Genomic DNA, 20,824 nt, shown 5'->3' with positions numbered 1-20,824 from the left:
AATACTGGTCTCCCAGACTAGCAATGGAGGACACAAATTAAGAGAATATTAAATATATTCATTTGTTTTCCAAAAATTAGCAGAGTTTGTATGGGTCTGGAACAACATGAGGAGAGTAAATTATGACCATTTTCATTATTTGATGAACTAACCATTTGAAGAGCAGCCATCTATGTACATGAACATTTTGTGAGGTATGTGAATGTCATGTCTGTTTTAATGTTTCAGTAAAGAAGCTTTCTGAAAGCAGTATATTTATTCAAACAATATTATGTGCCCTCACACTAGTGCTGCCATTATAGCATTCTGGAGCGCTGTGGTGAACCGAGACATTAAACAACCACACAAAGTGTTGAAACTTTAACACAGATTATTTACCTATCCTTACGGATATGAATACACCTCTACCTGAAAATGGATAGTTTAATTAAATGTTTTATTTTTTCAAATGTGTTTCTCTTTCTAGGCCACGGATGAAGAACAGGCGGTGACTGGATGGATGCTGGTCAAAGAAGAGAACATCCTTTCCCCTAAACTGATGCAGCAGTGGGTTTAAAGAAGGACGCTGCCCTGAATGATGTAGAAGATGTCACATGTGCTGATGGGGCTTCTTCATGACTACATCAATTATGCTAAAGAGATCATGAAAATTGACCGTGATGCTTGATCTGTATTCATGGACTATGAAACAAACTGTAAGTGTATAATTTGTGAAAGTTACGTGACATTCAGCCAAGTATGGTGACCCATACTCAGAATTCGTGCTCTGCATTTAACTCATCCGAAGTGCATACACACAGAGCAGTGAACACACACACACACTGTGAACACACACCCGGAGCAGTGGGCAGCCATTTATGCTGCGGCGCCCGGGGAGCAGTTGGGGGTTCGATGTCTTGCTCAAGGGCACCTAAGTCGTGGTATTGAGGGTGGAGAGAGCACTGTACATGCACTCCCCCCACCCACAATTCCTGCCGGCCCGAGACTCGAATCACAACCCTTCAATTGCGAGTCCGACTCTCTAACCATTAGGCCCTGACTTCCCTCGAAAAACAATGTTAAATGCTTTTTCTGTGTTGTTTAGTAGAAGAGTTTACACTCTGTCATTCATACACATGCTCACATTCTTACACACACACACACACACACACACGTCTGTTAAATGTTATAATATCAGAGTTAATGTTGTGATTTATTTGTGTACTGTCATGCCAGAATAGTTGGTGAAGAACCAAACTAATTGTAAATTTATTGTAAAATAATGTTTTCGTATATTTTTATACAATATATACAATTGAACAAAGTCCAATTTGATCTTAAGTTATATTCAACGAATGTTCAATGCTTTATGAACTGTAGCTGTTAATGCCATCCTTTTCAGCATTTCTTCTTACATGTTACTTTTTGACTTTACTCTTGTTTTTAATAAATATTTTCCTTTTGATAATTATTATTTGTGTGTAAAAGTGATATATAAAATGAACATTATTTGTAGGTTTAATGCCTAGCTCAATTTGGGTTCATTTTAACGTAGCATGCATTGTTTCCCACATCCTTGCACTCAATTGGTGGCGGCACTCTGAGAGTTAATTTTCTGCCAGCAGGAGGCGCTAAGCGGGAGAGGTAGGTTTCGACGGTAACGGCTGCAAAGCGGCACTGAGCTCACAAACGCTGCCTCATCAAGCATTACATGCTAAATGAATTTGAACATTTTCTAAATATAGTAGTTTTCCTACTGAAATACAGTGATAAACACCCACTCTGGTTTTTGAAACCCTGCAATGTAGTCATTTTAAACCATAAAAAAAAGCAACCCAGCAGGTTGGGTTAAACATGATAACCCAACTGGTTGGGTTAAAATAACCCAGCGTTGGGTTCGTCCCTTTTTGACCCAGCGCTGGGTTGCCAAAATAACCCAAATTGGGTTGTTTTCAACCCAGCAGTTTTTAGAGTGTAGTTATTGTAATTACTATAATAAGTACATAGTATGTACATGGGAAACAGGACTGTAAAATAAAGTGCTACCAGAAATTTCCTAGTTTTTTTCTTCTTCATACAATGGTATTCAATGGTAACTACAACTGGTTACCAACTTCATTCTTCATGATATCTTCTTTTGTGTTCAACAGAAGATATGCAGATGATTAAGTGAAGACTTAATTCCCTATCTGTCGGTCACTATGAGTTATGTCGAACTACATATTGGGTCTCACTTGGGAGACCAATCATCTCTGAGTTTAAGAGAAAAGGCCAGTGAAACTTGGCTAGTGGATTTAACATACCTGAGTCACTCCCCGTGCCCATGGATATAAATAGGCGACAGATGCATCCACTCATTAAGATTTTTGCTTCAGAACCGAATGGTTGTATGAAAGCTGTTATACTCCACAAAGCCATTCATCTGCTGTGTGTCAGGAAGCTGTTCTGGTTGGCAGTACAGCACGAACAGCGGAGTCCCTTTCAGCGATTCCCCTGGGCGCTTCAACTATAAGAGAAGATTTCCTAAAAGAGCAAATCACAGACGATTCGCGTCTCTTTAAAGATACTGTTTCGTCCATGTCCTTCTGGATGCGGTCGTTTGCTGTCCTCTGACAATGGCCATGAGTGTTGTCTTCCGTGTCTGGGCATTCAGCACGCTTAAGATGCGTTCTTGGATGGTTCATGTCCGCACTGCGTGTGTTACCATGGCAACGCTGCAATTGCGTCTCTCCTTTCTTAGAGGGAGAGTAGCAGACCCCTCTGTCACTACCCATTCCGGTTTCTCTGCCATGAGCAGAGCATCGCCGGCTAGTGCTCTAGGAGATTTGAAAGTGTCTCCGCCGTGCCACTGACCTCTCACCCCATCTGCAGTGCTTGTCCTGTGCGGCTGCTGGGTGATTCTGCTGGGATGTCTTACTCAGGATGGAGGTGAATACACCGCCCATCCCTGAGTGCTCATAGCTGTTTAATTGGTTCTTGGTGTAGAGTGTGGCTCACAACTGCGTTTTGCTCTGGATCCTTTCTTCCCAGATGTGCATTGGGAAGTGACGTAGTCGTGTATGGCCCCTTTTTACGGCCAGTAGCCACTCGTTTCCTTCCTCCTTACTCACTACCCTCGATGGTGTGGCAGCTAGGGGTTGGGCAACATTCCCAAGCAGGAGAGTGCGTCTCCCATCCATGGCCGGTAAGCTGTTGGCCACTCTCGCTGCCAAGGCTTACAGTGCTACGGGCCAAGCTGCCTCTGCCCTGCATGCCATGGCTATCCTACAAATTCACCAAGCCAAGGCTTTAACAAATGCACAAGGGTAGAACCAGCCGGAGGTTGATGCAGGAGCTGTGGACGCTGAGTCCTGAGATGGGCATGGTGCCAGGATAAACATCGTGTCACCATCACAACAATGTGTCGCCGCCTATTCAGCCCCTGGTCGGACCTTGCCTTTCTATGGGAAGGTGTGCCCTTAGAACAAGTGTCTCTGCATGTTTTTGACACAACAGATGCCTCCAACATGGGCTGGGGCACGACGTGCAATGCGCAGGCTGCTTCAGGGTCCTGGACAGGACCTCGACTGCTTTGGCACATCAACTATCTGGGGTTGATTGCAGTGCATCTAGCTTTATGGCTGTTTCTACGCAATTATGCATTTCCCCCAGTGAGCCTGCTCGCACAGACATTGTGGAAGGTCAGGGAGAACGAGGAACAGGTCCTGTTGGATGCGCCTTACTGGCCCACCTGGACCTGGTTTTCGTAACTCATCCTTCTTGTGACAGCCCCTCCCTGGCGCATCCCCCTTAGGAGGGACCTCCTCTCTCAGGGGTTGTGCACCATATGGCACCTGCGTCCAAATCTTTGGAACCTCCATGTGTGGCTTCTGGATGGGACGCGGCAAACCTAAGTGATCTGCCACCGGCGGTAGTAGACACTATCACTCAGGCTAGAACCCCCTCCACGAGGCCGGCCAATGCTTTGAAGTGGACTCTAATCACGATTTGGTGTTCTTCTCACCGAGAAGACCCCCAGAGATGCTCAGTCAGAGTCGTGCTTTCTTTCCTGCAAGGAAGGTTGGAGCGTAGGCTGTCACCCTCCACCTTGAAATTGTTTGTGGCTGTCATTGCAGCCCATCATGATGCTGTGGACGGTCGGTCCCTGGGGAGGCATGACTTGATCGTTAGGTTCCTGAGGGGTGCCAGAAGGTTAAATCCTCCTAGGATACCCCTGATACCCTCCTGGGACCTCTCTATTGTTCTGGCTAGACTTCAGAGGGGTCCCTTTGGGCCGGCTTGATTCAGTCGAGCTCAAGCTCCTGTCTCTCAAGACAGCGCTCCTGATCACGCTTACTTCCATCAAGAGGGTCGGGAATCTCCAAGCATTTTCGGTAAGTGAAGAGTGCCTTGTGTTTGGGCCGGCCTACTCTCACATGTACTTGAGACCCCTGCCTGGATACATGCCAAAGGTTCCCACCAATCCCTTCCTAAACAAGGTGGTGAACCTGCAAGCACTGCCCCTGGAGGAGGCAGATCCAGTCTTGATGTTGCTGTGTCCCTTTGGAGGTCAGCAGAAAGGGAAGGCTGTCTCCAAGTAGAGGTTGGCCCACTGTATAGTGGATGCCATCGCCTTGGTGTACCGTTCCCAAGGTGAGCCGTGCCCCCTGGGGGTGAGGGCTCACTCCACACGGAGTGTGGCCTCCTATACTCTGGCACATGGCGCCTCTCTGGCAGACATCTGTCGAGATGCGGGCTGGGCGACACCTAACACCTTCGCAAGGATTTACAACCTTTGTGTAGAACCAGTTTCTTCCCATGTGTTGGGTAACAGGTAATTGGCGGGAAGAGCTGGCTCAATGTCACGCTAGCTGTGTTTAGAATGGTGTGAAAAGCAAAAAAACATCCAGTATGTGGCAGTCCTGTGGGCGAAAATGCCTGGTTGATGCTAGAGGTCAGAGGAGAATGGGCTGACTGATTCAAGCTGATAGAAGAGCAACTTTGACTGAAATAACCACTTGTTACAACCGATGTATGCAGCAAAGCATTTGTGAAGCCAAAAAATGCACAACCTTGAGGCGGATGAGCTACAACAGCAGAAGACCCCACCGGGTACCACTATAGGAAAAAGAGGCTACAATTTGCACGAGCTCACCAAAATTGGACAGTTTTGAAGACTGGAAAAAATGTTCCTGGTCTGATGAGTCTCGGTTTCTGTTGAGACATTCAGATGGTAGATTCAGAATTTGGCGTAAACAGAATGAGAACATGGATCCATCATGGCTTGTTACCACTGTGCAGGCTGGTGGTGGTGGTGTAATGATGTCGGGGATGTTTTCTTGGCACACTTTAGGCCTCTTAGTGCCAATTGGGCATCGTTTAAATGCCACGGGCTGCCTGAGCATTGTTTCTGACCATGTCCATTCCTTTATGACCACCATGTACCCATCCTCTGATGGCTACTTCCAGCAGGATAATGCACCATGTCACAAAGCTTGAATCATTTCAAATTGGTTTCTTGAACATGACAATGAGCTCACTGTACTAAAATGGCCCCCACAGTCACAACATCTCAACCCAATAGAGCATCTTTGGGATGTGGTGGAACGGGGGCTTCGTGCCCTGGATGTGCATTCCACCTATCTCCATCAACTGCAAGATGCTATCCTATCAATATGGGCCAACATTTCTAAAGAATGATTTCAGCACCTTGTTGAATCAATGCCACATAGAATTAAGGCAGTTCTAAAGACGAAAGGGGGTCAAACACAGTATTAGTATGGTGTTCCTAATAATACTTTAGGTGAGTGTATTTCAGACAGGACCACTTTGGCAAGTTACTTGAGTTTATTGAACACAGTTTATCTTTGGCGGTATGGTTCCTTATGGGGGTTCTTGCTCCCAAATTAATTGAACATACAAGAGCTTAAACATTAACCCCCCGGAACCATCAGCTTGGAAATACATGGCAATTAAGACACTTAATAAATGTCTTTAAAGGCAAACAGTGGTAATCGTGTAGATGTGGCAGTGGGACCTCTATCCTGTAGCTTAGTTATGAGGATGAGTGTCTCTAAGTGGACCTCAGTGAGGTCCATGCCATCCGGGACTTGAAAGCCTTAGTGATCTTAAACAAAGAGACGGCAACCAAAAGGCGCATGGTAATATGCTCATGCTTATAATGGGGAGGGAGGGAGGGTTGCAAGCCATTTGAGCATACTTACCGAACAGCATGGCCACGTATATATGTCCCACATCTAATTGGAGATTGGTAGTGATTGGAGCTATTTGACAGCTGACCAAATCAGCTGGTCGCAGCCTATGCCTCCGTGGCCTGACTGAACTAATGCTGCACTCGATAAGAATCTGTAGCTATATAAACAAATTAATTTAGGCTAAAACGAAACTGAAACCAATGTTGTGTCTCTCATTCAACACAAAATCAAATGTTTCCATTTTTGCTATGTATTTGAAAGCAAAATGGCTTAATGGCACATATTTTATTACATAGGCCTATTTAAACTGAGCAGTGTGTTTTTTTCATACTGTATGTTTGACTGACAGTATTTTATTATGATAATGAACAGGCTGCACTGTCAATGTAGTAGTGCTTAACTGTGTGCATGCATGCAGTGCTGGCACAATCACTTGAATTTGTTTCTTTTAAAAGTAGAAGCAACTGCTCCTTTTAGTCATAAAGATATTCAGAATTTTAAAAGGTTTGCCTTTATTTGTGTATATTCACAATAAAAACAAATCTTTGTGCTTTTGTAAAATAAGCCTAAAGAAAAATAGGATTCTGCTTTCTGCCATCTGATTTTCAAAATGAACCAAAACTATGCATACTGTAGGCTACTTGTTGCACCTTTTTTCTTTTTTTTCTTAATTTATTATTTAAGTAAAACTATATTTCTTGTATAGGCCTGCAAATGTGTGTGTGTATATATATATATATATATATATATATATATATTACAGACCAAAAGTTTGGACACAAGCTTTTTCAGCAACAATAGCCCTCGTCTATCGCCCTCCCAAACCACAACCAACTTTCATTCCTGACATTCATGATTTTCTAATCTCCCTCTGCACAGCTCACTCAAATATTCTGGTTATTGGTGATTTCAACATACACGTGGACTCCCATAACTGTAAACTGGCCTCAAATTTCAAACAAACCCTGGATTGTCTTAACCTCCAACAGCTTGTGGATGCCCCCACACACAATAGGGGGCACACACTGGACCTTGTCATTACAGACTCCCTCTCAGTTTCAGGCCTTCAGGTGTATGACGTGGGTGTCTCCGATCACCTGGCGGTTACATTTGAAGTCCCAATATTAGTTCCTCCCACCAAACCAAAACGCCATATTACCTTCAGAAACATTAAGAACTTGGACACCACCTCCCTCAGTCAACATCTCCAGCATCTCTCCCCCTCTCCTCACTCATCAGCTGATGACTTAATGGACTACTACAACACCAGCCTCACCTCTATTCTGGATTGTCTTGCTCCATTAAAAACCCGGACAGTCACGTTTACCCGCTCTGCCCCCTGGTTTACAAACGAGCTGAGAGGGATGAAGAGGTCTGGCCGTGTCCTGGAGCGTGCCTGCAAAACATCTGACCTGACGGTGCATAAGTTGGCCTACCGGGAACATCGTAGGGCTTATGCCAAAGCACTCTCCAAGGCTAGGTCAGAATACTACTCAACACTTATAAACAACAACCCAGGTAACTCCAAAAAACTGTTCTCCACAATAAATCACATCATCAAACCACAGATTTCCTCATTCTACAGTCCAACTGATATAAATTGCAACCGGTTTCTTGATTTTTTTACATCAAAAATTGACATTATTCGCTCCTCATTTCCACTTCTAAATAGCACCTCACTAGACCTGCCCGCAACACCCATCTCTCAAACCCTATCACAACTGTCCCCCACAACGCAGCAGGAGGTCGAGAACATCATTCGTAAATCCAAAACATCCACTTGCCGCCTTGATCCCCTCCCATCTCCTCTGCTTAAAACTCACACTAACTCTATTAGTTCCCTCATAACCAAAATAATAAACATGTCCGTAGAGACAGGCTATGTTCCCACCTCCCTCAAAACTGCTCTCATCAAACCCCTCCTCAAAAAACCCACCATGGACCCTACACCACTGTCGAATTACAGACCAATTTCTAATCTCCCATTCATCTCCAAACTCCTGGAAAAAGTTGTTTCCACCCAGCTCCATAATCATCTCAAATCCAACAGGCTATATGAGAAATTTCAATCTGGTTTTCGTCCCTCCCACAGCACAGAAACAGCTCTTATCAGAGTCACCAGCGATTTGCTGATGGCTTCTGATTCCGGTTCCACATCCCTCCTCATTTTTCTCGACCTCTCTGCTGCGTTTGACACTGTAGACCATCACATTCTCCTGCACCGACTTCAGCACTACACAGGTCTTTCTGGTACTGCCCTGAAATGGTTTCACTCCTATCTCACTGATAGAACCGAGTATGTAGCTCTGGGTGATGTAAAATCCAGACCCCACACTGTCACCTGTGGGGTCCCCCAGGGCTCCGTACTCGGTCCAACCCTCTTCACCATTTACATGCTCCCCTTGGGTCGTGTCGTCAGCAGGCATGGAGTTAATTTCCATTGCTATGCTGACGACACACAACTCTACCTTCAAGTCACTCCCTCTAGCTCCCCCTCTACCACGACTGCCCGCCTTAGCTCCTGCCTGGAGGAGATAGAGGCGTGGATGAGTCAAAACTTCCTGCAGCTGAATGGCTCCAAAACAGAGGTCATTCAAACTGGAACTGTTCATCAACTCCGCTCCTCTCCAATCACCACTGTTTCACTCTTTGGACACACCACTCCCCTTTCTTCCTCTGTTACTAACCTAGGGGTAAAATTTGACCCCCACCTTTCCTTCGACAGTCATGTCACCTCCATCTGCAAAACTGCATTCTTTCACCTCCGCAATATTTCCAAACTGCGCCCCTCCCTCTCCATTTCTGCTGCAGAGAAGCTCGTCCATGCTTTTGTCTCCTCCAGGCTGGACTACTGTAATGCACTCCTCATTGGGATTCCTGGCAGGAGCCTTCAAAAGCTCCAGTATGTTCAGAACAGCGCTGCCAGGGTCCTGATGAGGGTGCGAAAACATGAGCACATCACCCCCATCCTTCGTTCGCTGCACTGGCTCCCCATTCAGTCCCGCATAGAATATAAGGTCCTCCTTCATACCCATCACTGTCTGCACGGTGCGGCCCCCACTTACCTCACTGAGTTGCTCACGCCAAATTCATCAACCAGAACCCGGTCAGGCCAACAGCACCGTTTGGTCATGCCCAGGACACGGCTCAAAAAAATGGGCGACAGGGCCTTTCAAGTCGCTGCTCCCTGCCTGTGGAACGCCCTCCCAGACCACCTCAGGGCCCCGCAGACAGTGGACACATTCAAAAAAGGACTAAAAACCCACCTTTTTACACAGGCTTATTTTAACAGCTAAAGCTTGTTTTTAGTCCCGTCTTTTAACATGTTGTGTTTTTATTGTAATACTGTATTGTTTTTAATTATGTTCTACTGTAGCACTTTGAGATTTGGTGTCAAATGTAAAGTGCTTTACAAATAAAATTTATTATTATTATTATTATTACACCTTCTAATTCAAAGAGTTTCTTTATTTTCATGACTATGAAAATTGTAGAGTCACACTGAAGGCATCAAGGGCTATTTGACCAAGAAGGAGAGTGATGGGGTGCTGCGCCAGATGACCTGGCCTCCACAGTCACCGGACCTGAACCCAATCGAGATGGTTTAGGGGTGAGCTGGACCGCAGACAGAAGGCAAAAGGGCCAACAAGTGCTAAGCATCTCTCGGGGAACTCCTTCAAGACTGTTGGAAGACCATTTCAGGTGACTACCTCTTGAAGCTCATCAAGAGAATGCCAAGAGTGTGCAAAGCAGTAATCAAAGCAAAAGGTGGCTACTTTGAAGAACCTAGAATATGACATATTTTCAGTTGTTTCACATTTTTTTGTTATGTATATAATTCCATATACAATTCCACGTGTTAATTCATAGTTTTGATGCCTTCAGTGTGAATCTGTCATCTGCTAAATGACAGGTAACACATTCATGCTTATTTGAAGGCTTAGTTTTGACATCCTCCTCTGCCTGCAGTCTGTAAATCTCAAGTTTTTGCTTATATTTTGACACATGTCATTAAAGCCACATTACTGAGATAAAGTGAAGTCTCACCATCTGTCTTTTGAATCACATATTAAATTAGATCTAAACACATTCCTATCCAAATCCCAAACAGCCTATAAAATTTGTTCCTCTATTATCTGTTCCCACCCTGGTTAATTATGACTCTCATATTTCAGGTAGAAATATTGGATTTTAAAGGATTTGTTTACCCTTGAACCTTCTGACTTAACTTTCATACTGTTCCAGACTAAAATGATATGCATTATTCTGCACAACAAAAAGAAGACATTTGAAGAATGTTAGGCTGTTTTTGTCCATACAATGAATGCTAATGGGGGTCCAATGGGGACATGAAGGTGAGCTTACCCTAATGCATGGTTTATGAAATAGTTTAAATATAAATGTGCTTTACTGCAGATGCCAAATGGCCAATACTCATAAGCGTATTGTTTCTCCTTTCCTTTTTCTTGATCTTTTTCATTTACTTTACATTTTTCTCTTTCTCTTTGTCTCTCTCTTTCATTCTCTCATCTCTAAATGACTGAAAACACTGCCTCACAACCACCTTAGCTGGAAAACAGAAGCAAGTATCCCTCTTGACCATGGTTAAGTTAAATCACTGCCTGCCTTTCATGAGCAGCCATATTGTATCGTTCTTTGATGTGGGTCTGCTTTTGTGGCAATGTTTTGCTCCCTACCTGGAAAAGCATCCAGATGGAGGGAAAGGAGAGAGGGGTAAGCTTGTGTCCGCTTGCCATCTGTCCTCTGTCTTCTCATGTAAGAACACACACACAAACACACCATTACGTGTTCTTGTGGCTCAGTGGTAGAGCATTGCATTAGCAGAGCGAAAGGTTGTGGGTTCAATTCCCAGGGAAGATGCATACTGGTAAAAATAAAATTATATCCTGAATGCACTGCAAGTTGGTTTTGATAAAAGCATCTAGTAAATGCATAAAAAAATAAAATAAATGTACATAGTTGTGCACCTCAGGGGCAAAGCAATGTTTATTGCGAGCCTGTTTCATGGACTCTAGTGAGGATGGATTTTGTCACTCTCTGTAAATGTATGGAATTATTGGAATTCATGGTTTAATAAAATACTGCCATGTGACCGATCACTCTGGATTGGCTAGAAATTAGCATTATACTGTAACAATGTTGACTCACTAATGAAAACATAAGAATGTACACCATCCCAAACCCTTTACTAGCAACCACCAAATGCCATTTATACTGTAATATTGAAAAACAGTAGAATTTTTTTATGAAGCTTGATAGAATTCATGGTTGTTTTTGAATGAACACTAATGGAAAATCTTATTTTTGGGATCAGAATTATGTAGTTACGGGATTGAGAATGTGCTAACTATGCTGTGGCATGGTATCGTTTTGGAAAAAATAAGTGTTCAGGAAACAGGTTACTGTATGTTCCAGATGATGTTTTCTGTTGTTTATAGTCTTGTAAGTTTATAGAAATTACAGAGTTTACTTTTTAATATTTAATGATATTACCATATTAAATCCATTCAGCTGAATTTCCCAAGATGGGAATTTTATGTGGGTCCGCTTTGTCTACTCTCTGTAAAACTATGAGATACATGCTGACTATAGCAGCATTACACATGCTTTCATCCTACTTTCCCCTCTCATATTTCGGCCACAATTCTGCTAATCCCTCTTTTTTCCTGCTCCGATGCCAAATTGAATTTAAACCTTTTTTTAACTGCTCTAATATTGATTCTCTGCTTTGTTCGGCATTTTTCTATCTGTTGGCTTAATTAGAGAGAAAAAGGTAATTATACAGAGTGTAAAGAGAGTGCCCTTCTATTTTGGATGATGAACGCCTGTCCGCTTTAATCAATAACTTTTGTCTGACGGTAATGTGTGTATTTAGTAACTTGACTCAGGAAATAGATTAAAAGCTCAGAGTGAACAGGTCAATGGACCACAGTCAATAAAATGGGAGGAAGTTGTAGCTTGATATCTGTAATGGATGTTCTTGAAGGAATTCATAACTATGAAGTTGTGTGTTTCTCCACAGATGTGTATGAGGGGCCGTGCAAGACTTAATTCATTCTGGCACTCTTACACGCTTACATTCTCCTTTCACATACATATATTCTTGCTTTCACACACTTACATTCTCCTTTCAGATACATATATTTTTTCTTTCACACACTTTCATTCTTCTTACACATGCATACATTTCTACTCTTACACACACTTACATTCTCCTTTCATATGCATATATTTTTGCTTTCACGCACACATACATTCTCCTTACAAATACATATATTTTTGCTTTCAAACTCATACATTCTCCTTATACATATATTTCTACTCTCAAACACATACATTCTCCTTTCACATATATATACACACATACATATATAGATGTATGTAAGAGAAGATTGTATGTATGTGCGAGAGAGAGTATAGTGGAAACGGAAGGAGTATAGTGGAAACGGAAGGCAGGTTAGGCGCGATCAGGCTCACCGTGACAGGTCTTGATCAGCATGGCTGAGGTAGATGAGGAAGCCGCAGATGTATTTCAGCAAGCTATCTGGGTTTTAAAAAATAAATAAATATTATTATTGTGAAAAGGTTACATGGCCTCGTCCTTTGAGCGAGTTGTGATTGAGGACGCGAGCTCAGCCTCAGTCGTGTTGCCAGATAGATGTATTATAAGCGTCCAAGTTTTTTTTTTTTTTCATTTAATTTCGGAAGTGAATAAAGTGGGAGGTTGCAAGTTAGGGACAGCGATATCTTTATATTATTTAAATAACTCAAGACTCATTGCGGTTTATTTATTTTTAGATTTTCATTTACTTATTTAATTATTTTTTTTCAATTGCAGCTCTGCGTGCAGCAATAACTCAGTGCTAGAATAGTGATCTATAAGCGCCACCTGTTGTCAGAGATTGAATTAGCATTTTCATCAGAATCAGAAAGAGCTTTATTGCCAAGTGAGCTTCCAGTACAGAAATTACAAACATAGTGCAGACACACATATAATTAAGGAAATAAAACTAATAATAATAAATAGTAATAATAAAATATTCATTAAGCCAATCTGATGTTTTTGTTTTGTGCACTTGCTTCATGTTGCATATATTTTTTGTTTGTTTGTTTGCTCAAGGTTAGTATGGCCAGTAACAGAGCAAAACAAACATTTTATAAATTTGAAAAAAAAAAGAAAAGAAAGAAGAAGAACTAAATAAATTGGCAACGAGAATGGGAATCGGCTCATTTGATTGTAAAATAAATAAAATCCTGATCAGTGCATCCTTAACTGAAATAGTTAGGCCTACCTGAAAGACCCGAAAAAGCATGGTTTATTTATTTGTGCAAAATGGTTATTATTTATTACAATACAATGTTTACAGTCAACAATGAAAACAATAAGTCTTATTGATTGATTGATTGTGGCAAGTCCTGTTAAAATTTTGCCAGGGCAAGTAAAAAATAAATAAACCACAGGCCGAACTGGACCAGTTGAAAATGTCTTTAGCGTTAAGCCCTGTTAATACGATCAAAATCAGTGTCTAAGTACTTGTACACAGATCTTTAGAACATGTTGGTTACATAATGATATGTTAAAAATAAAAACTTAAAATATGTACTTGAAAAGTAAACAGGATGACTTTGAATAGCATAACTGTAAAATTGTGAGGAAGAGCTAATCAGGTCTTGCACATGTATTTCCTGCTCTGAGAGTGACGTCCTGCTTAAACAGGAAGTAATGGATACCAAAAAAGGTAGAAATATATATATATACAGTACAGACCAAAAGTTTGGACACACCTTCTCATTCAAAGAGTTTTCTTTGTTTTCATGACTATGAAAATTGTAGATTCACACTGAAGGCATCAAAACTATGAATTAACACATGTGGAATTATATATGGAATTAGATACATAACAAAAAAGTGTGAAACAACTGAAAATATGTCATATTCTAGGTTCTTCAAAGTAGCCACCTTTTGCTTTGATTACTGCTTTGCACACTCTTGGCATTCTCTTGATGAGCTTCAAGAGGTAGTCACCTGAAATGGTCTTCCAACAGTCTTGAAGGAGTTCCCCGAGAGATGCTTAGCACTTGTTGGCCCTTTTGCCTTCAGTCTGCGGTCCAGCTCACCCCTAAACCATCTCAATTGGGTTCAGGTCCGGTGACTGTGGAGGCCAGGTCATCTGGCGCAGCACCCCATTACTCTCCTTCTTGGTCAAATAGCCCTTTATGCCTTCAGTGTGACTGTTTTGTCAGTGTGATATATATATATATATATATATATATATATATATATATATATATTTATATATATATATATATATATATATATATATATATATATATGTAAAAGGAGAATGCATGTGTGTGAAAGCAAAAAAAAAATATGTATGTGTAAGGAGAATGTATGTGTGTAAAGCAAGAATATATGTATGTGAAAGGAGAGTGTATGTGTGTGAGAGTAGAAATGTATGTATGTGAAAGGGGAATGTATGTGTTTGAGAGAGCCAGAATGAATTATGGCTTATATGGCCCCCCATAGATGTGTGTGTCTGAAGAACTAAGAACTAAAAAAAAAAATAAAAAAAAAAATAAACCCGGCCTGAGTACATGCATTATAATCTCATAGAATATAAAACACTTTAGACAAGAGAGGGAGACTTTTATATTAGGAACATAAAGTTTTCATTACAGTGTATATTTGTATATTATATGAGTGATTATTGCTCTACAGAAAATGAATGTGTGGGATAAAAACAATTTGAGTTAAAAATATTTATTTTAATCTCAAAACACTGAGACATTCATTACTGAAGGAATTAACATATGTGACCCCGGCTTAAGTTGCCTGATCCAATTCTGAGATAAAGAGTGTCAAAGTTGTCATAGCCATAATAATATGTAATTTGTGTTAAGTGCTGTAAATGATTGATTATATTAAGGGATTTCAGATGCAGTTCTCAATTTATTTATTTATAACATGATAAATGCTGAAATTAATATTTTATTGAGACTACATGTTATTATTGTTATTATATATATATATATATATATATATATATATATATATATATATACACACACACACACACACTCACACACTCACACACACACACAAACCGGATTCGAAAAATGTTGGGACACTGTACAAATTGTGGGTTAAAAAGGAATGGAATAATTTACAAAACTCATAAACTTGTATTTTATTCACAATAGAATATAGATAACATATCACATGTTGAAAGTAAGACATTTTGAAATGTCATGCCAAATATTGGCTCATTTTGGATTTCATGAGAGATACACATTCCAAAGGAAAACTGTTCGGTGGTCAGACGAATCAAAAATGTAAGTTCTTTTTGGAAAACTGGGACGCCATGTCATCCGGACTAAAGAGGACAAGGACAACTCAAGTTGTTATCAGCGCTCAGTTCAGAAGTCTGCATCTCTGATGGTATGGGGTTGCATGAGTGCGTGTAGCATGGGCAGCTTACACATCTGGAAAGGCACCATCAATGCTGAAAGGTATATCCAAGTTCTAGAACAACATATCCTCCCATCCAGACGTCATCTCTTTCAGGGAAGACCTTGCATTTTCCAACATGACAATGCCAGACCACATACTGCATCAATTACAACATCATGGCTGCGTAGAAGAATGATCGGGGTACTGAAATGGCCAGCCTGCAGTCCAGATCTTTCACCCATAGAAAACATTTGGCGCATCATAAAGAGGAAGATGTGACAAAGAAGACCTAAGACAGTTGAGCAACTAGAAGCCTGTATTAGACAAGAATGGCACAACATTCCTAAACTTGAGCAACTTGTCTCCTCAGTCCCCAGACGTTTGCAGACTGTTAAAAAAGAAGAGGAGATGCCACACAGTGGTAAACATGGCCTTGTCCCAACTTTTTTGAGATGTGTTGATGCCATGAAATTTAAAATCAACATATTTTTCCCTTAAAATGATACATTTTCTCAGTTTAAACATTTGATATTTCATCTATGTTGTATTCTGAATAAAATATTGAAGTTTGAAACTTCCACATCATTGCATTCTGTTTTTATTCACAATTTGTAAAGTATCTCAACTTTCTTGGAATCGGGTATGTATAAAATATCCTCACAATTGATAATAATAATAAAAAAAGTTAAGGAAATTTAACATTTTATTAAAAATTCTCAACAAACATTTAGATCATAGTTGAAAAAAAAGTTGCAAGTATGGCCTTTATGGTGAAAAGAGGTTGGGCTGCATTAAAGGGCTTCACGTGTTTGTACATGTGTGTGTGCGTGGATGAAGGGTGTAATCAGTTCAGACAGGTGTCATCTAAATCACGCTCTTAATGTGATGTGAGGAACCAGATTGTTCAAAAAGACACATCACACATGGTTGATTTTTATTTTTATATTTATTATTTTTTTGTCTCTTGGAGCATAAAATGTAATATCACACTTTAGAGATACTGTTAGGCTTGTGTTACCTTGAAAATGTACAATTAGCCTTCTTGGCTCTATGAAATGATTCAGTCTTTAATAATTTCATCATTTGTGTAGTTTGCTGCAGTGTCAAACATGTTTACAAATTAGCTGCGGAACTGATTTTTTTTTTAATATTTTTGTCTGTCTAGCTGTAGTGGGATTAATTTAAATATTACTAATATGTTTTATAAGCTGTTTTTTGATAATTGTTTTGTCATTTGGTCCAGATAAGTTGTTTTCTTCCTCATTTGCTCCACCCATGTACATTGCAAATTGCAATGTTTTGGTCGGTGTGCACATGACTTATGTGAACATCAATGCTTTGTTTGCTGTGCTGAATAAAACAGTACGATTAGTGTTTTTTTGTAATATTTGGCAAGTTATGCATTTATTTTCTTGCCTTGAGGGTGAAACTTTTAAGAAAATTAGGTATAGGTGCACATTCTTTAAATAAGAGCCGGCTAATTGTCTCCACTTCTTAAGCACAGATCAGTTGTTTCTTTATGCATCAGCAGTGCTCCAATTTGCCACGTTTCACAAGGGATACTGATGCTTGCAGTGTTGTGCTGTATTATCTACCCACTTAACATTTTGTGATGTCAGCCCTAAAAGTTACAGCATGACAGGAAAGAGAACAAGAACAATGCTACTTGGTCTAATTTACAGCCATTTTCACATTAGAGATTTTGGCAGAGACAGGATTTTGGTTTAAGTGTGAAAGGGTTTTTTTTTTTTTTCTTCCTCTGAGTTCTGCTCCTAATTGCACATGAAACTGCGGTCTGGGGTATTGCTGAGAGAAATAGCTTTAATATCTTGCAATATATTAACTTATTAAATGATATATGGTTAAATTGTCCTGAAAATAAATAAACCATTTAAAGAATTAAGTAAATTGACTTATTCTTAGAGAAAATACAATATTTTAACAACAGTACATATGTTCAAGGTGTAGAGGAAGTTATAGGTTATTTTTTACATTCCCTTATTGTATAGTTGTATCTACATTTTATATTTGATCTAGATTTTTAGGCTTTAATGTTAGCTGTATGCACCGGGGGTCTGAGAGTAACACCGTTTCCATTCTCTGTATGTACTGTACATGTGGAAGAATTGACAAAGCAGACTTGACTTATTTGACTACAGTACACTCGGAAGGAGTGAATAGATGCAGGAGAATTCTTCTAGATATAGCATTCAATCAACGGGCATACACAGGAACGGAAAGACATTTAACATTTAAGACATTCAACAGCAGAAAAAGACAGGGTTTAAATGGAGAGAAACTAAGGAGACACACCTGGGATCATGAACTACTTAATACACAGCTGGAACCAAATTCACATAACAAGGACAGGAACACTGGTGCAGGACTGGGACAGGGCAAAGACAAGGAGAGCCTCCAGGACAGATCAGGGGACTCGGGAGGCCATGGCGGATCCTCTGTGGCCAAAAGAGCAAAAAAACAAAAAAACAATTTACCTAAGGAAAAATCTTGATGGGTGCTCTGGGGCTGGAGCCGACACTGGAGTGGAGATCTGGAACTGGGGATCTGGAGCAGACTCTAGGCTCAACTGGGGATCTGGAGCTGACACTGGGCCCCTCCTGGGCTTAACTGGGGATAGGGAGCCTGGCTGACTGGTTCCAGATCAGGGACTCTCCAGACACCAGATGACTGCCTCCTTCCAGCCGAGGTTGGTGGTGTCTGGGAGCTCTGCAAGACAATAGTAAGTTATCATTATCTGGAACAGCGTTATGAGGGTTTCCCCCTCAAGGGAGCTGATGTGGGCAAGCGCCACAAACGCCCTCGTGAAGTTGATGGGGTCTGGGCATGATTGAGCCAGTGATATGAATACTGCTCATTCTTCCATTAGGGGTTGTGGAGGAACACGTGGGAAAACAAAACCAAAGCACATATACATATAAAAAGAAACTAGGAGAAGGGGTGCCGCTTACAGTGAGGGTTTGGTGTTCTGTCACGTTACACTCAGGAAGGAGCGAGGAAATGCAGGAGAATTCTTCAAGATATAGCATTTAATCATCAACAGGCATACACAAGAATTGAAAGACATCCGACAGCAAAAACTCTCGAAAACAGGGATTAAATGGACATAAACTTAGGAGACACACCTGGGAACAAATTAACTAATTAATGATACACAGCTGGAACCAAATTCACATAATGAGGACAGGAACAGGAAAGACCAAATAAGGAAAACAGGAACAAACATGTGACTATAATATAATATAATATAATATAATATAATATAATATAATATAATATAATATAATATAATATAATATAATATAATATAATATAATATAATGATATTATTTATTATTACTTTTATAATAATATTTATTATTATAAAAATAACTTATTAAATATATTAATTTTAATTATTTATTTACTTAAATGTATTTGTTTGTTTGTATAGATAAATTGTATAATTTTATTAAACAGATAAAAAAAATGATAAATGTTGTTCTACTGAATCTTTTTATTCATCAATGAAAAAAAAACCGTATGGTTTACACAAAAATATTAAGCAGCACAATCATTTTCAATATGATAATAAATAATTTGGCATATTTGAATGATTTTTGAAGGATCATTTGTCACTGAAGTAAAGCATTTATTTAATCAGAGAAATAAAGAAAATGTCCAAATGTATTAAAATACCAAATTGTTATTTTTAAATTGCAATACTATTTCACAATATTTTTCTGTTTTTTCTGTATTTTAATCAAATACATTTTCTGTATTTTAATCAAAGCTTAAATACATACATAAATAAAAAATCTTACCAACCCCAAACTTTTGAACAATAGTGTAGATTTTTTACAAATATATTTATAGATATAGATTTTCCTTATCTTTATGTTTTTAGACCCCAGAATAATTTTTCATGTGTACATGGCCATTAATTTAGACTGATAAATGTAAATGCTGCTCGACTGTAGTCAAGAGCAACACTTATTTCTGTTCTCTCTTTTAGGCCGGCCGACCTCAGTCGACTCCATCAGTGGCCCTGCTGAGGTTTGAAATAGACCCAGATTGGTGACAGCGGGAGAATGACATATTGTCTCTTTCCACCTCTATTTTTACGATCCTGTTACAGTTTGTTTGACTTTTTATCATGACTGTTAGAGAGGTGTCCCACTGCTGTGTCCATTTGGAGGTTTTTTACACATTTTTACACATACCGCTTGTTTCAAAATTATGTTAGAACTTGTCCCTTAGTTGTCATGACATGTTTGTCACCTGCACTCGTCAGTTAAATTTTTTGTGTTATTTATGGTTTTATGGAGGAGCAAAGGTGCTGTGTTGCATTTGAATCGACTCATCTTGATGGCCTGTTATTGCTTGGACTATCAACCAACTGCAGCAAGGTCATCGTCCCGCGTAAAGTAAGATTGCATTTTGACTACAATCTACCGTGAACGCGGAGTGAAGCGAGTGGGTTAGCGACCTGTTTAACTACCCAATACTGATTCCCATAAAGACAGCACAGTCACCATCCATTCCAATGAAATTTAACTCTGATCTGAGGTGACTTTCTATGTTGTCACTAAAAGAAGGGACATTCAGCTAAAAGGTTAATAAGGCTTTTTTATGTAGGTCATCCATTCATTAAAACAGCATGGGTTAATTTTTTTTTTAAATGGTGGGAAAAAAACATACATTTTTAATAACTTTTATTATATCCTATAATTTTAAGCAAATTAAATTATACAAGTAAAAAATTATTTGATAGTGACTGAGAATTTAATTCATAATTCTTTTTTATTAATAATTTTTTATGCATATGATGCAATTTAAATTCTATTTAGCTGCTTTACTTTGCATATTAATAAGAAACGTTATGGATCGCTGCGTGTGTCACCCTCAGCATCATTTATGAGGGTCTACATATTATGAAACGTCACCTGTCATTAAAAAAAAAAAATAATAATAATAATACACAAAACTTAAGCAATGTTGTGGTTTTCTGCCTTGCTGGCCCTGAGAAGTAACCCACAAGTTTGTTCTGGACATAGAGTTCTGGAGAAAAAAATAACAACAACAAAACCCTTAGATGAGGTTCAGATTATATCTTTGATGTATTATGCAGAGAGTACCAGAAGGACATGTATATTTGCTTCATTGATTACAGCAAAGC

At 39.8% G+C, this 20,824-nt stretch overlaps 1 long non-coding RNA gene across 1 annotated transcript in view; it reads right to left on the bottom strand.

Moving 5' to 3' along the window:
* Nucleotides 1-1,048: 1,048 nt before the first annotated feature.
* Nucleotides 1,049-20,824, bottom strand: part of LOC132119283 (uncharacterized) — a 319,186-nt gene continuing 299,410 nt past the window's right edge. The window contains exon 2 of the long non-coding RNA XR_009426141.1: nt 1,049-1,236. This is a non-coding gene — a long non-coding RNA (uncharacterized LOC132119283). The remainder of the gene's footprint in view (nt 1,237-20,824) is intronic.

This window comes from Carassius carassius, chromosome 38 (genome assembly GCF_963082965.1).
Source record: "Carassius carassius chromosome 38, fCarCar2.1, whole genome shotgun sequence".
Taxonomy (NCBI): Eukaryota; Metazoa; Chordata; class Actinopteri; order Cypriniformes; family Cyprinidae; genus Carassius; species Carassius carassius.
Note: the sequence above shows the minus strand (reverse complement) of the source record. Positions and strands in the feature narration are given on the sequence as shown.